The sequence below is a fragment of the Sturnus vulgaris genome, chromosome 2, assembly GCF_052056855.1.
Source record: "Sturnus vulgaris isolate bStuVul1 chromosome 2, bStuVul1.hap1, whole genome shotgun sequence".
NCBI classification, from domain to species: Eukaryota; Metazoa; Chordata; class Aves; order Passeriformes; family Sturnidae; genus Sturnus; species Sturnus vulgaris.
The window spans coordinates 23,827,472-23,845,101 of record NC_142244.1 but is presented as its reverse complement, the minus strand read 5'-3'; the positions used below and the strand labels follow the sequence as shown (position 1 = coordinate 23,845,101).

General features: G+C 39.7%; 1 protein-coding gene across 34 annotated transcripts in view; it reads left to right on the top strand.

Moving 5' to 3' along the window:
• ZBTB20 (zinc finger and BTB domain containing 20) overlaps positions 1-17,630 on the top strand; it is a 504,648-nt gene that overhangs the window by 339,665 nt on the left and 147,353 nt on the right. The window lies entirely within an intron of this gene.

The window sequence follows — 17,630 nt, the reverse complement described above, 5'->3', positions numbered from 1 at the left end:
CGGGACTTGCCTTCTGGCTATGATTTATTTTTCCTGTTAAGTCATTGTTCATCATTATGACCTGAGATTATTTTTCTGTGTAAATTTAACAGAGAAGCATTCTTGAACTTTTGAACACATTTTTAATTTTTAAAAAGCAGCAGAACTCTCTTTGCTCTCCTGTGATTATGATACTAAGCAATTATAACTCTTTACCCTTTGGTCTGCACAGCATTCTTGTCAGATGAGTATAGAGAGAGGCTTAAATCAGGACACTGCCCCTGAACCCCTCACAAGCTATGGACTTTAAAGGGCTTTTTAAGCCTGGATCCACACACAGTCTTGTCTGAACATCGGAAAGAAAGCACAGAAACGTGCCAGGGAAGCAAGGCTGTGCAGTCATCGATGCAGATGTAATTTTGTTGTTATTGTTAACACTGAAATCCTAAAGGAACAAAGTTTAGTATGGGAATCCGTTGAAGGGGAAAGAAGGAGGTCTGCTAGTAGTTGACCATGGCAGATGTCAGATGAGGAATGCAAACGACTCTTAGGAAGACTTGGAAGGTCACTTGGGCAGTCCTAGAGAGGGCAAGCAGGCCTTCCTGGCCACCCAGAATTTGGCATGAAGAGAGAAGCAGGTGCACCTCTGAGTAGATGAGAGGGTGTTCCCCTCGGCCTTTGGAGAATTTTAAAGGGACAGGTACAAGGCAGGTCTCGCATCTCGATTCTTCAGAGAGGGAAGGTCACAGAAATTGTGTAACTGTTGTTGCATGGGGTTGGAGTATCAGGATAGTTTTCAGAAGAGGTTTAGTGCTTGAAGCAGGGAGTCTTTGCTTGACAGGATGAGAACTCCAGTTTTGCCTTTTCAGTTGATACACAAAAGGCTGAGTAATCCTTTCTCTTACCATTTGTATTTTCTTATACTTGCCTAGAAGAATGCAATGATAGCCTCTTCATTAAAGCAAAACCTGGCATTTCTTAGGTGAAAAGAACTATCCAAAAGATGGATTAGATATACATGTATTTAATTGTCATTCACATTTTTCTGTTCATGCTACTTAACAGTGTTTTGCTTACCACTCAATTAATCTCTGTCCCAGTTTACAGTCTACATTTTTCTGCCAAGCCCAAAAGCTCCCTAACCTTTGTTACTTTTTGTTTGAGCATCTTTGTGGATTTGTATTTCACTCCTCACTCGCTCACCTCTTTCCCTTTTGTCTCCCTTTGCTATCTACATGTAAGTTCACGATTTTCATTATGGGTAAGGAAGCCTGTTTGTATTTGCCCCAAATGTTGAATCTACTGAAAGGGGGCAGGGGGAGAAACTAAATTGGAGTGAGTCATCATTCTTGGCTCCTTGAAAGCTGGAACCAACTTCAAAGGGAGTCTCAACTTGGGGGCAGTTGCACAGATGAATCCCAAACCTTTTTACATCCTTCTCTTTCTTTCCTCCTCCTCTCTTCTCATGTAGTCCGAACAGATTTGGCAATTTCAGTTAAGCACGTCTGTGCAGATTTTTAAAATCCATTACATAAGTTTGTTAGTTTAAGACTCTTTTCTTCGACATATGAGCCTAAAATGGCTTTGATTTAAAAATGGAACTTGGCAGGGAATTTGTTCATATGGTAAGATATGTTTTTTTCTTAGTTTGGTTTCATTTATAATATGTTTTAATCATTTTTGTTGTTTTCAAAACAAATGGTGAAATATGGGGTTTTTTCTTCTGTTTCTGGCTACCCTCCTCTGAAAGGCCTTACTTCTCCCTGTGTGTTTAATTTGGTGCTTGAAAAAGCCTTTTTAGGCAGAGGCTGCAAAATGTAGACTTAACATGCCTGTAAGGAAGGAAAATTCAGACAGAGATCCTGCTGACCAGAATGGTGGATCTCAGGGAGCTTCTCTAATAGCAAGTAGAAGGGTCACTCCTTCTTCACATAGAAGTGTGTCACTCCACATAGAAGTGGGTCTCAGAGTATGTACAAATATAGAAAATAAGTGGAATACAAGGAAAAGAAAGGATAAAAACAAGGTGGGACAACACTGTTTCTATATTCATGGTCAGTGCATCGTGATTATCTGAACAATTGTAGGTTTAGGGAAATTTTTTTTCACAGTCTGAGGTGCAGCAAAGCAGATTGTTTTTCTAGTTCCCAGAATAGGGGGGAACTGCATACTTTGTTTTGCCCAAATATCTCAAATTTCCTGTATTTTCTTACAGTAGTTTTTCTTCATGGTCTTCTTACTACCCACAGTAACCCATAGAAGAGATTTTTGCCCTTTAGCAGGTGTTTCAGACCATGTATCCTGTTAAAATCTGTACAGTAGAATTGGGTCCTAATTTTTCAAGTGATCTTGTCTCTCTGTGTGCACATCCCAACTTTTCTAGGGATGGGAAAGCAGGATACAAGTTAAAGTTGTGTTCAGTCTTGGAACCTCAGAATAATGCCTTTGAAAGAAATGCAAGGCTGACCACCTGGTCTGCCAGTTGCACCTAGCTATGTAGGAGACCCCAGCTTGTGTTTATGGCCAGACTGGCTGAAACAAAATACATGTTGCTTTTGCAGAGGACAACAGCAGGGAAGAGCATCATCAGCACAAAGAGCAATCTCTCTTTTTGAAAAGGGACAGGCCCTAGAAAAAAAAAAATCTTCTCTACTCATCCTTTGCGGGAAACCCAGCTGCCATTGCTGACAATTTAGGATGAGAAAGAGATAGACTCTGCATGACTAAATCAAAGGAAGGGAGGATCCACTACAGAAAACTGTGGTAAAGGGGAAAAATTTGCAACTACACTTCATCCTGGTTAAAGCTGACGTATGAGGTAGAGGTCGGAGATGGGCTTTAGAAGACTAGCCAGAAAAAAACACACACAAAAATAAGAAAGCAGAAGGCATGGGTGGTTGTGGGGATTAGTACTGACATATGGAGCCTATCAGCTTGAAGTTATATGTTCAAATCTGACCTAGGTCAATCATGCCCCAAAGTCATTACTGTTGAACAGCTGTTGGATGGCCTCTGTGAAATGACTTAGTGGTTTGAGCCCAGTTTCTAGTGGCAGGTGTCCACATTACACAAAACCCATCTGTATTAATTACCTCCCTATATCTGGCAATCTCACCAGAAAGACCATATACTAAGGGTTCATCACAGAGACTGAGCTATCCCATTTTATCTTGGGTGGCCCTTCAAGGAAGAGGCTGAAGAACTTTGGATAAGTAATATAGGAGAAGACAGCACATTCCCTGCTCTGTGGTTCAAGTCAGACCACCAATTTCAAACCCCTCAGACCTGCAGATTTCACTAGTGCTGTGTTTACTCTTGAAGTCAGCAGAAAGTATTTCATAACTGGCTGCTTGCATGATGTTGAATATACATCATTTGGTTTCTACTTTCGGATCATAATAATATAAACAGGAAAAGTACATTTTGAATTTCATTAAGTTCTTCCTCCGCTGTTTATAAAAGATAAAAAACTTCTTGCTCCTTTTTTTTCCCCTAAGGATTGATTGGTGTCATGTACATATTCGTTCACTTCTGTTTATGCAAGATAATAATAGTATTAACATGGAGGTGGAATAATGGTGTTTATAGTTCCATCACCACTGTTTATAGAAGATAAAAACAGTTTAAAAAACAGAAAAAAGAAAAGTAGTGAGAGAACATTTGCTGTTACATACATATATTATTTTTCCCCACTTCTATTTGTAAATAATGTAAAAGGCAAAAACGTGTTGCAAGTTGAAGAGTAGTTGATTCTGTTTATAATATTTCTGTACTACTTACCTAAGATAAATTAATTTGGAGTTGATGTAATAAGCAGCTTGGAGGGAGAGAATTGGGGTGAAAGAGGAACTGGTAGGGTTAAGTCTGATACTCTTAGTACCTTGTAATCCTTTCCTTTATTAAGAAACAGGAAAGATGCATACTGAATCTTCCTAGTGGGAATATGATGCCACCAGTGAGGCTGGGGACACATGGTGCTGTCATGCCAGCCAATGCAGCGGCTACCAGAGGGCTTGGAGGCATTCTCTGGCAGGAGAGCTCTCAGAACAGAAAGGATACTACAATAGCTTGGAAAGATCTCATGAACGTTAAACCCCTTGGTATCATTGTCCATGGACTTAGTCCAGTAATTGTGTGCCTGTATGGCTCTGTTTTGTTCTGCAGCTTTGAAGTCTAATCCTAATTACTTCAGGGAGAAAGGCTTCTAAAATGTCTGCATTTCAGAGAGACAGGGAAATACTACCTTTGAGGCAAGCCCTATTGTTGGTCCTGCTCAGTCCTTCTAATTCACTCCTGCTCCTACCCTAGGCACAGGCATATTGACAGATGAGGGAAGCTGGCAGATGTGCATATTTCCTTGGCATGAGACTGATGCTCTGGTTCTCAGTGTCAACCAGAAAGACCACTTATACTTAATAAAAGAACAACTGTGTGGACATTAATACATGTTCAGGCAAAAAGTCCAGGAGTATTCGCTTACTTTTCCAAATGAGTTTGCTCGGGCTCCAGTTACACCCTTTGTGTGTTTGCTTTGCCCAAACATTCAAGCAGACAGGCTTGAAAAGATGTTATACACTTTCAGGTAGGGAACTATCAGCTCACTTTTGTACTCACCCTGTAAGTGGTAAGTGCTGTGAGAGATTGCTTTTTGCACATGCTTCTCACCTCCCTTGTGAAGGTAAAGGAATCAGCCCAGGAGTTGGCTTGACCTTCTCCAAGTGGTGATGGACTCTCTTAAGGAAAAAACAGTGGGAGAAAATCGAACTGCATCCCTAATCAGGAAGCTATAGAGTATCGGGAAATCTGGAATTGCATAAAAAATGCTTTTTGTCTTCTAAAAGAAATCACCATCTTTTATAATTTCATAGCAGCATTTTTTCCTCTCTAATCCTGAGTATACCTGACTCACAATGATTTCTTCATCTCTTCTTCCCCATTCTTACTTCAGCTCAATAGATGGCTGCAAGGCAGACCATTTAAACATATGCATAAGTCCATTTCTGTTAAATGGATCCTGAAGTAGAAGTTGAATTTTAATTTTAATTACATCCTTGAATCCCATTTCATTCACACATTTGAATTTAAGCATGAGCTTGAGTACATGGCTTTAGGGGTCAAGGTTTAACATTAATGATGTCAGGATGCAAAACAATGCTGTGAATCAGTTGTGTGACATGGTCCATTGCATTGCTTGATGTCACCTATGTATCCCTGCTCCATATGTCAAATACTTGAAGTAGATTGTGTGTGCTTAGTGAGCAGCATTGCCCAAGGTAGATTAAAAAATAGGTTTTATTGGAAAAAAATTGCAATCTACATGTGGACCTTCCAAAGGCAGATAAGGGTATGAATTTGGCAGGTAAATGAATCATTGAAAATTTCTCTCTACTAATTGCCAGCTCTTACTTCTCTTAGTGCTGACATGGATGCAAAGAGAAAGGATAGATCTGTCAGCAAGTTGAGAAAGAGTTTAAAGGAACTTCAATGAGAAAGTTTTGTTTTTCAGATGAATATATTGTCATGGGTACAAAATGACATTTCCTGAAGTGAAGGCCATTCTCATCCCTATCCAGAGCATTACAACATACAGGAATACGTGTCTTAATTATGGTGCTTCTGTGTCTAAAAAAGGCTCAGAAATTTCACTTTTCAGAGTTGTATAATCAAGTTGCTCCACCTTGCTATTAGGCATGAATGGCAGTCAGTGCTCCAGGGAAGCCTGAAATTGAAAGAGCAGCAGGTGGGGAGCAGTGGGTCAGGATGGGTATGCATTTAGGAGAGCTGTGTGGGGAGTCCAGAAGTAGAATAGCGGGAAGTGCTGTAAATTGGATTGAACACGTTGCTAGTGGACAGGGTGAAAGATTATACAGCATTTGTCTGTGTGACCGTAATGAGCTTTTTTCCCATAAAAGATTTGGGGAGAAAGTACTGTGTATGAATAGGGTCCCTTTAAGAAGCACTTTTCAAAGAGCTCATTTTCGATTCCAATCATGTATATGCCCCAGCAAGACTGTAGCCAGATGTTTGTAGTTCTGAAGAAAACAGCCCAACCCTTTCCTTATCATCTACCGGAGATAACAGACTTTAAAAACTCAATGGCACTTTCGATAACTTCTAACAAGAACTGGGACTTGCTTGGCCCCATTTGTCTGGTCAAGGCTGTATTTCTGCAATTTATCCCATGGAGATTTTCAGCAGAACCTTACACTTAGTGTCTAAATTAATTATATTCCTTCCTTTTTGCCATTACAAAAACCACTCTGCACTATATACGTTATGCTAAAGGTTTTGTCATGAACACAATCTGTAAAAGCTTTTTCAGCTTCATCATTTTGACAAGCTGATTCCATTAAACCCTTCCCAGTGATCACGTCTGTGTGGTGCACATGGGGGAAGTCGTTCACTCACATGGTTTTCCCTTCTTTGAAGCTAGGAAACAGTGATCATCTCTCGGGTTACATGTTAGGTCTTATCACTAAACCTGTCCCCAGGAAAACACATTTTGAGGGAACACAGACATTTTCTGTGTAGCTCTGTTAGTAGATTAATCTTCTCAGTGGTGTAGTCCTTAAATTTTCTTTAAGGCTCTTTTAGGACAGAGACATAGTCTTAGCTTTTAAAGTGTGTAGGTAGGTGGGTATCTTTGCATTAAAAAGCTCTGAACACCTAAGACATTTCTCAGTATTTTTTACCGTTCCAATAGCACTGAAATGGAAATAGTTGAGTGCTTTGAATAACAAAACTCTCTCGTTTTTCTCAAATTCGTGGTTTACTCAAAATCCTCCTGTGAAGGTTCACCACAGTCTGGTGATACCTCTGCCAGATACCTTGCACTATTGGAGGTTTTAAAGGGGTCTGGACAAACCCTGGTAGTTCTGATCCTGCCATACTGGCAAGTGCTAGATGCTGGTGATTAAAGCTGGAGCTGATAAATGATAGAGCTGTTAATAAAAGAAAAGGATGCTTTATTTTGAAGTGCATTCTCTCACAGCATACTTTCTAAGTCAGCTATTTTAATATCAATTTTTGGCAATAAGGAAACTTAAGGTTTTGTGGCTAAAGCAGATAGGAGCCTGGAGGGGAATCAGATCCCGCAAAACCTGTGTTTGTCTTCAAGGAATGCTTTTTATCTGCCTTTGCTAAAAATGAACGTGGCGTAGAGCTACTTCTTTATTTCACTCTCAGTAAAGCCGGTAGAACATTAGATGCCGACCTTGGTCATGAGTACAACCAGCAGACTTTCTAGGATAGTTGTCCGTGCAGAATAGCATTGCCTACAGCATGCTTTAGCATCTCAGATTCATTAATTCATCTATCTGTGCCACAAACAAAAAGGAATATTTATTTTTTGCAACTGCTGATAACTTCGCCTTCCTTCCTTGTCCAGGCATTTCCACAGATACTCGTATTTCTCAAGCTGATAGATTTCTGATCCCCCAGACTGAATAGCTGTATATCTCAGCTTCCCATCTTATAGGAACTTTATCTTCCTCATTTAAAATAGCAAAAGCACTGTCTACATGAACAGACCATTATCCTGGTTGGGTTGTTAAACTTACTGTAATGCTGACTTTATTTTCTTGTAACAGTTCTGAACAAAATGTTTCCTTTGAAAGGTCTCAGACCTCTATCCTCCCAACTCCTAATCACAGTAATATCCAACCTCAAGGAGTCATTAGTGAAGACTCAAACAATATCCTGTAACAAGTCAGCTATGAAGAAATTGGCATAGTTTATCTCTCTGATGCATGTTCATATGAAAATAATGGGTTGCAAAATAAAGGTAGCATTGCTCTCATGCTATACCATATCCATTGGATCCGAGTCCTTTCCCCACCAACACATCTCCCAGACTAACCCTGAGTATAATTGCAGTCACAGGGTCCCCTCTATAGAACTGATGTGTTCTTAGACTATAAAGCCAGTTCATTGTGCTGCTTCTTAAACTGGCTCACCTATAAACCCCTATTTAGTCATGGTAAGCTGTTGCATTTTTAGATAACTGGGAAAATGGTATAATGATTATATTCAAATCCAACCCTTAAAGAGGGGTTTACATTTCTGGACCAAATGGATGCAGTGAACTGTGTAAACTGAGTTTGGATGAGTTCTTGGGGTTGTTTCGTTTTGTCTTTGTGAAATGGACACTTAGCTTTGCAGGAAAGCTGATAAGTAGCATAAACTATGTCTCACCTCTAGGAGACTGTAAAATCTGGGTGTCTGCTGTTTGGTTTGGACTTCAGCAATCGAAGGGATTTTCTTCACAGAAAGGAGCATGCAGGTGGCTTTTCAGGTTTCTGTGAGGATTTTTCTTCTCCTTTGATGTGATACAGGCTCTCAACTGGGCTTCAAAAGAAGTAAGTTCATTTCATAGTTCTGCCTTAGTACTGATCAGCTTTAAGATCAGTTTAGCTTTCGCTTCTTTCTTTCCTTTTTTCATTCTGTGAATTTGGAATAAGGAGAATTACCCCTAAAAGCAAAAGGTGATGTAAAGCTCACTGGGGGTTTGTTTGGGTTTTTTTAAAAATAAAGCTCCTGAGATTATGTATATTGAACTCCACAACTTTGAGTCATGTTAGCTGCTCTCTGGATGAGGTGTATAGATATGGATAAGCTATACTGTGTTAGGGAAAACTGGGAAGTTTGGAAAATCTGAGAAATAATTCAGCCTTTCATGAAACATATCCCACAATTCAGTTATAAGTATTATTTCTGTTTGTTGACTGGGTCAGCAAATGAAATAACTAGACTGAGATAGCCCGAGATGTTTTGGTTGTTCAGGAGAGGAAGTTCAGGACTGGAACAAAAGTGTCACTTCTAAGCTAAATCCTACTAGAGAAGGTGTTGGGTACTTGCAGTGTGACTTATTTTATATTATGTCTGACTTTTCCCTTCAATTACATCTTACAGTAATTTGATTCAATTGACTACCCTGTCTTATCCTCTATCTATATTATCAAATGGATATTCCAGTTAAGATAGAAGAGTTGGTGAAAAATTCCATCTAAGCTGCTCTATTATTGCACAAGTTAAACTCCCTGCAGCATCACCTTGGTGGTGAGGGTTAGGGAGGGAGCAGTTATATCAAAGTTAAATTGATATAACAAGGATTCAAGAAGGGGAGGTGGTTTGAATATATTGGCAGTAAAACTTAGAACTAAAAACAGGTTCCTATAAAACAATATCATGTTTGCTGATAAGAGGGATCAGATTCTGTGGTAAGAGACTGTATTCTTGACACTTCAGCCACTCATCCCCATATTAACGAGCAATGAAAAGTCTGGTTGCCCTGAAACTCAGTTTTCAGGGCACACCTCACAGAAGTAACAGCATGCTCCAGAATACGCTGTTCTCATACCAAATATGAAATGGAGAGTATTGTTCCCAGAAGCCATTTTAGTGGAGCTTTATAAGGTAGTTTTGATTTATTTTAATAGGCATAAAGTGAGAAGAAACAGGTGAAAGATGAATTCCAAAGTATTGATTATGGTCTTGTAGGAAAAAATAGTTGGTTCTCCTAGAAAAATTGAAAGAAACACACACTTAACCTGTCTTTGTAGATGCTGAGGGCTTAACACTGCATACTGAAGTACAGCTGCATGACCCTGGTGACTTCAGTGTGTCTGCAGGCGTTTAAAGGCGAGTGAAATCCTGCTGTAATGCTTTTAGTCTTGTTCCAAATGTTGCGTACTCTCCCAAGAACACAGCTCATGTTTGATACAGTACAAATTTTTAAAAATTGAGCACAAGCCATATGCTGTCTTATCTTTCAAGGATTTGCTGCTGTTGTCTGTGGTATCTGTCAGGTTGCTATAGGTCTTCATAGAGTCATATTGAGATTTCTTTATGGGTAGGCAGTCACGAAAACATCCTGACAGTTCCTTTAAATGATTGTGGCAATGGATCTGACATGCTCACACTTTTCCGTAATGATCTTGCTGCCACTTTGCTCCTGATTTAACAAACGCCCTCATAGTCAAATTCTAAACCATGCTGCTTTCACCAAAGAGAGCAAGCTGGATTTTCGAAGTCCAGTGTAACACCAGCCTGGGGCTTGCCAGAACTCTGCTCATACCTGTGTGCCCCACCAGCCATGGATGATGCAGACCCCCACATCCCTGCACAGCCCTCCAGTCCCCTTGCAGCTCAGACTTAGCAGTGTTCCCCACTCCAGCCCAACCTGTTCTCCAGATATTGCAGTACTTATACACTTAGCCAGTGCCCTTTAGTTCTGCTCTGCAGTGCCATCAGGGGGAAATGATATATCAGAGTACCTAGATCCCAAATTGAATGTTAGTGAGATGTTAAAATGAAAGAAATATTATGGAGATTCAGCACGTGTCACTGTGGAAATAAATTACGTACAGTGGAGTGTCATGGCTCTTGGGACCACATATGATCCAAAGACACGATTTAGAGAAGTGATCACAACACCACTGGATTTATCAGTTCATGATGGAGGAATATTAATACCCAGAAAGCAAATAATAATTAGCAATAGAAAACTCCCAAGCAGTAACTTAAACTCATTTTTCAGGGTCACTTCCTCACATTAGTAGCCTATTTGTATGTATCACTAGATTTTATAGCAACTATCTCCTTATTAATAGTAACTTCTCTAATTGCTATTATTAATAAAGATGCATTTAGTTCCTAGTACCTTACTTTCTCAGTTTAACATTTTGGTTACTCAAGTGTCATCTAACTAAATAATTTAGTATTATTTGTTTGTATTTTCTCATGATAGAGAACTGCAGTCCAGTTTCGGAAGTGCAGAATTCAGGACAGGTACTTGAGGGGGTGTAGAGAACAGGGACCATGCACTAGGACTGCAAACCTCCAAGCAGGGAAGCAAAGACGCTTCATTGCTTATCCACCTTGCAATGAGGAGAGCATGACTTGATGTTGCTATGGTGTAACACAAGAGATGAGCTGCCACTTCAACCACACTCTCTCAGAACACAAAATTCACCTACAGGTAAAATCAGAGCCAAGACATAATTTCCAAGATCTGATCCTGAAAGGCAGCCCGATCCTTTAGGTATATATCCTTGTATAGTTAGGTAGATATGTTTTCTGTTTTCTTCTGTTTAAGGTTTCAAAGCTGAATTCTAGGTGCCAAGAGAAACCAACACAAAGTATTTTATGAAATGGAAATGTCCAGATTGCTTCTGGACCATAAAGAGAACTCAACTGGTCAACCACTGACTTCTCTTTTCTCTCTTGCAAGAGTGAACAGGGCTGAACATACACCCGGCTGTATGTCGGGTGGGAACAACCCAGTCTCAATGCAACCATTGTTTTTCCAGTGCCATCTTTGCTCCTTCACAGTCTCTTGATGGGAGCACACACAGCCACACAGTGAGGGAGAAGGGAATCAGAAGCCTGGGAAAGATTAGGAGCAGGCAGCAGCTGCCACCAGAGCAGTGAAGCTGGCCTGCAGCACAGCCCCCTTGAGCAGTCAGACGTGGGTATTGGGAGTTATTTTGGCAGGCGCCACCCCTTCCCAGGTATTCTGTTCCCAGAATTAGTCCCCTAGCAGTGACCTGTGGTGGTGGGCAGCAAGAACAGGGCAGCGTTGTGGCTCTGGGGGGCAGTCCTAGGCAGCGTCCTTCTGCCAGCGGGCTGAGCTGGAGGCTGCGCTGGCCAAGCACCTGCCAGCAAAATGCCCTGGCTTCACTTACTGTAACAAATCCCTCAAAGATGGTTAGAGTTACAGGAGGATAAAAGTAGTACTGTTCCAGGCCATCTTTTAAGTCAAGATGCATGCTCAAAATGCTACATTTACATTATAAAACAAGAATATATTTAACCTTTCTTCTTCCCCACTTTTTGCTAGCTTTGCCCTCACCCTGAACCCCTTAAAGCAACTGCTGCTGAAGCTATAATGTGCTGTTGCTTCCAGAGAACTTGCCTGCTCTTCTTTTAAAGATGTTTTCCTCCGAGGTGCTTTGTATAGAGACTTTTCTTGACTGAAGTTCTTCTTAGGGAGCAAGAGACCTCCAATGGATGTTAATTAGAGTTCAGTTTGCAGATGCAAGAGATTACTGTTCTTATTTCATCTGTCTCATGTTTTTCACTGAGAACAGCTCTTAGGACTAATTTTGGGCCAAGTTACCTGTGGAATGAGTCAGATTGATGTCTTTTTGAATCAGCTTACGTATACATGAAAGTCCGAATTTGGATTGATTTCTTTTGTCTTATCAGAACATGTTATCCAGCCTTCCTGGCAAGCAGAGTATGCTGAAAAATCTATTCCGTTAATATTTTTCTTTAGTGCTTTCTAGTTGTGAGTTCTTGAAGTTTTTTCTGGTTTATAAAAGGTTTTTTGGATGTGTGCATGTGCAATGCTCATTTAAAGTTTACTTTTCCCAGTACGTACTTCTTCATGTGAAAAAGACAAGGCTAAACCATTACTAATTGTAAAAGAAAATTTGAAAGTCTCCTTTTACTACACTTAACAGCCCAAATTTAACAATGATATTAAATATACTACTGACATTAAAAACACTAGTGAAAAAAAAATGTAAACTTGAGCTGTGTGAGCTTTTACAGTATGTGTTGAGGTAGTCTGCAAGGCATTCTCTCCTCAAATTTGAGAGAGGAAACAGTCACTTACCTTTTCTATTATCTTTGGTGGACTACAGCTTCTAAACAAACTCTGTCTTTGGAAAATGAGTGATGGAAATATTATCAATAAATTTTGATTCAAAATTGTTATCAAGTCATCACTGCATTCTTTACAGACACACAGTTTGGCTGTTTATTTCATTAAATAGAGCATATACAGCTGTAGTTGAGTAGATTTTTTTTCAAATTCTTCCATGATACATAACGATAATACATATATGTTTGGCAGTGCATACAGACACGTGTTAATTCTAACGTACATAGAAAAGCTTCTTGTCCTTTCCTAGCAATCATTTTATTTTGATACTCTTAGTATTGCAAACTAAGAGTTTATAACATGGCCATATAACAGGCTCTCAAGCTGTATTTGCAGTGTACCTCTCCCATATGAGCTTTCTCCCTCCCTGCAGTAAGCTGTCAGATGTAAAACCATCTCCTCAGTTCATCTCTTTCCAAGCACTAGCTCGACTGAGTGATGTTCATTTCCTGTCTTATTAAACAGAGTAGCCAGCCCTTCTTCTCAGTCTTGTGTGAATGAAGGAGTCCATGAAGACAAGGGCTGGGCTGTGGAGCTTCCTCTTCTGCTAGGCACACAGAGGTGAAGATGCAGAGGAAGAAGAGGAATGCCCTGTTGGCCCTTTGCAAAGACTTGCTTGATATCAAAAGGAGCAGAATTGGGCCTGTGCTCGGGTTAAGATCTGCTGGACTGGTTTTCTCTGGTGTGCCTTTTGGACCAGTCTGTGCTGTGACACACTGCTTGAGCAGGTGTCATTACCAGTCCCCAAACAGACACCATTGTGCAGTGAAGCCTGTTAATGCAGGTCCCTAAAATTCCAGATATTTTGACTGCTAAAGGAGATGGACACTTCCAGTAGCATGACCACAGGGAGGAAAAAATGAAAGGGAGAACTTGAAGGTCATTTTCCTCTCTACGTTGCCACGTTGCTTTTCCTGATGTGGCCCCTTACCTCACGTGTGATATCTGTGGCTAAGATGTTGTCATATTTCTGGTATGCTAACATAACATTTGACTGCCTTCCTCTGCATTCTTGTAATTAACTCCTAATATTAAAGCAGTTTCCATCTCTGGATTGCTCAGCAGCTGATTGAAAGGTGATTTAATTGCACAGCATTGCCAAGAAACATGTTAGGTGATTGCTGGCTGTAGTAACAAGTAATGTGAAGGTAATAGAAGATATCACAGGGACTAAGATTTTGCTGGCCATTAGCAGAGGTAACTTCAAAAAGCAGATGATAATTAGTATAGATTTCACTGAACCAAGTTTCCATCTGCTGCTAGTCACCAGATTTTGAGCTGCTCTCTTATTAAAGATTTGCATGTATGTTCCTGGATTCTCGATGGAAAAGACACTTAGGGGGAAAGGGTATAAATCAACAAATAACTGTATAACCTGCAGAAATATAAATCTATGTAGATTAATCTGTGTTTCCTAAATTGCATACTAGATTGTAATTCAATCAAAGGGTAGGGGTCATGTGACGTTTATGAACATTTATGGATGGTATAAGCGCTCAGATTAAATGTCAAACCTGGTATTCAGTTTAGAATCGTGTATTATTGTTATTCATTAATATATAAAAGCAAAAATTATATCCACTAAAATCCTCAATTTAATTTTGCTGTAATCTGTCTCTGCTGTGCCAGAGATGCAGTGCAGTCTCTTTGCCCCCTCAGATTATATAAAGGGCGCCACTGAATTTCAGCCCAGTCTGCTCTTTCCCCCCAGCATGGCACTGGTTCCATTTGGCCCCCTCTGAACTGAGGAATTCTCTAGTAAATTTTTTTCTTTATCTTCCACTGGAATTAAATTTTAATTTTCATACTGAGCAGGTGCAGTGCACCCAGAAGAGAAGGAGAAGCAAAACTCTGGATCTTAGATCCAATTTACTGAGTATATGAATATATATACATGATACATATATATATATACATATATATATATATACATGATGAAGCTATGCCCCTCACTGGTTCTGTATCAGTAAAGGGTGAAAAAGCTTTGAGGCAAGAACAGTCATGTTAGGATTACCTAAATTTGTCTTCAGTCCTTCAAGCCTGCTTCTTCCCAGTCTAGGGCTAAAGGACTAACATTGCTTACCTTGGTGTACTACATTACATCATAGAGATCCTAAATCACTTTGCAAAAATGGAGGAGAATCGCTGTCCCAATTTACTGCTAAGAAGGTACTTGAAGCAGGTTAACTCAAGCCACTTAGTGAATAAGGTGTAAGGAGCAGCTGAATGCCAATTGCAGAAATTACTTCGGCACCTAAGTTGTTAGTGTTGTCGAAAGGAAGCAATGCTTAAGCTAACAAAGGTAAATTTTACTGGCTTCCAATGGATTTCAACATGAATGCCTCAGTCACTTTTGAAAATAGTAGTTAGCCTCATAAATCTATTATCTGCTTATATAATGTAACTCATACCACTGGTTTTCACCATCTTAACTTCCCATAAATAGAAATTCTTTGGTGTTTAGAAACTTTATTCTCATTAAACTCCAGGGGACTAGATTCCTAAATAGCATTCCAACATGTTGACCTTGTTTGTCTCTTAGTGTGTGATTTAAATGGAATTTATTCATGTAGCAAAGAAAGAGAAAAGGGGAAGAATCTGATCACAATGAAGCAAGGACAGGTTTAAGATTAGCCCTTGGCTATTCTGTTCAATGGCCAAGATAATAATGTCTTCCAAGTAATAATGATTAATTAATACTAGGAATTCAATATTTTAAAAAATTAGTGGATTCCATTTGTCCATTCCACCAAACAGAACCATAGTGGGCTGAAAACAAGCAACATAAATAGAGACAGGTAACCATTCTGTTTATAGCATAGAGACATGGGGAAAATGGTCAGCTTTCTTCAACTTCATTTTCTTATGTTGTCATATAATAATATATCTTGAAGAAGTCTACTGTGTTAATCTAATGTAATTAGGTTAAATGTCTCTATTGACCAACAGTTCCATATGATAAGAAGTTTCACCCCAGTATTTTAATGGTTCAGGTTCTGCTCATGGTTTCAATTAAGTCAGCATAATTGCACAGGGCAGTGAGAACAGGATTTGGCCCATTTCTCTCTCGCATATGTGTTCTGCAGTTATCTAACCTGGAATGAATCATAGCTTCCTCAGACACATCTTGTTTTTCCAGTACTTTACAGGGAAAGTTTTGTTTTCATATATTTTCTTTTGAACAAAACTAGTAATCAAGTGTCCAGACCAATTGCAATTTTTAACAGTACAGTGTTTCAGTTCTGGTGATTTTGCCAGATTCTAGTATGCAGCTTCTAGAATATTGTGCCTGCCTATAATTACCCTACAGTTTTAATTGGACAGGACAATCTTGTTCACTTCTTAGAGCAAATTTGTTGGTAATGTTGGTGTAAGTCATTACTCAGCACCTCCAGAATCTCAGGCCATAATTTGTAGAATTCTTTGGCATCCATGTTGTCAAAATTACTTGATGCTTTCCCTTAAGAAACCTTGTTTTATGTTGCTTATAGCAGAGCCAAACTCTAACTCAGCCTAAAATTTTCCATTATGTGGTTTTTTTTTCCCCATACTGGATGCCTCCTGCTTTTTTTTTGCTTTTTTTTTTTTTTTTTTTTTTTTAACTCTGGTACTCCAAGGCACATTCTTTGGGTCAGACCTCTTCTTGTCTCAGGTTCTTCCCTGGTTTGTAGCTCACTGTCCCATCTGCCCAAAACTCTGAAAGAAATACTCCCCAGCTACCAGTCCCTAACAGTACTTCACTATCATCTATTACAGATGAGTCCATAGACTTCCATGGTTAAGTCTTCAGGAGAAATGCAAGAGGAAAATAAGGGGTACGTGCTTAGGAAAGGAGATTTTTCTCCACCAGGAGAACTTCCCTATTACAGTTCATTAGACTAATGGATTCTGTAAAGCAAGATAGTGACCTTCTCTCCACCAGCTTGATCCTGCCCTTCCTTTCATTTGATGTCATTTCAGCTATTCAATCTGGGCAGAATCCATTCTGTCTTCTGTCTCATGCAAATCTCCCTTACATAGGGGAGAAGTCAGCTCCTTTAAAGAGAAATTTGCTGTTAAAAGTACCTCTCTGTGTGGCCTGTCCAAAAGATGTTACAAGCATCTTGTTTCCTGCCCTCCAGTTTTTAGTATTGTCTCTCTCTTTGCTGAACTTCTTTCACCTCTCTTGCAAGCCAAACACTGGATTTGTACACATACTTTCTCTCACATTCTCCTCTACCAAAACCCTAATTCCCACAAATAGTAGCTACAACTCTGAACAGATTTTCTGCCTGCCTTCCCTCTCACCCCTGTGACAGCTCTTCTCTTTCCCTTCACTCTCTTAACTCAGGTTTATATTTCTCTGAGTTTTTTTAATTGCTTTGAGGAATGAGAGAGCTAATCTCTCCCTGTAACTAGACAGGAAGCAGAAGTTGAGAGCCATGTCTTAAGTAATGGAGTATACTACATGGTTCCTATGGTCGTTTCCCACTGTGCTTGCTCCTGGTCCCCTGATAAAAATCTTCTGGAGAGCACTGTCTGGCCTGACTACCCAATTTTTTTCAGCTTGGCAAAGGGAACGGGAGACAGGACTGATTTGTAGCTTTGAACATTTGGGGAGCATCTGCTTTTGTTTTCTGTGTCCAACAGGAGTGTGTCTTCTTGTTACAATTCAGAGCATCAGGCTTTGATTAATTTTGTTTATTGCTTCATCCCAGGTTATTATGTTTTGGAAATAAATATGGAAATAAACATGTTGGCAATAAAGCTTAGATACTCCATAGTAGACCTGTAGTCTATCAGAAGTTTGCAAACCTTTAGCCATTCCACTTTCATGCAGTCATTTTTTTCTTGAGGATCTCAGGGTAACAAATCAATCAAGTCCAAAAGATACTGTGTTGACAGAAGGAACTAAGAAAACACATTTTTTCTGTGCAGCTATCAGCTGTAATGTGAGCATTCTCAGCCCTAATAATAAGCCTAACCTCTCTTCTGTGAAGGTCAG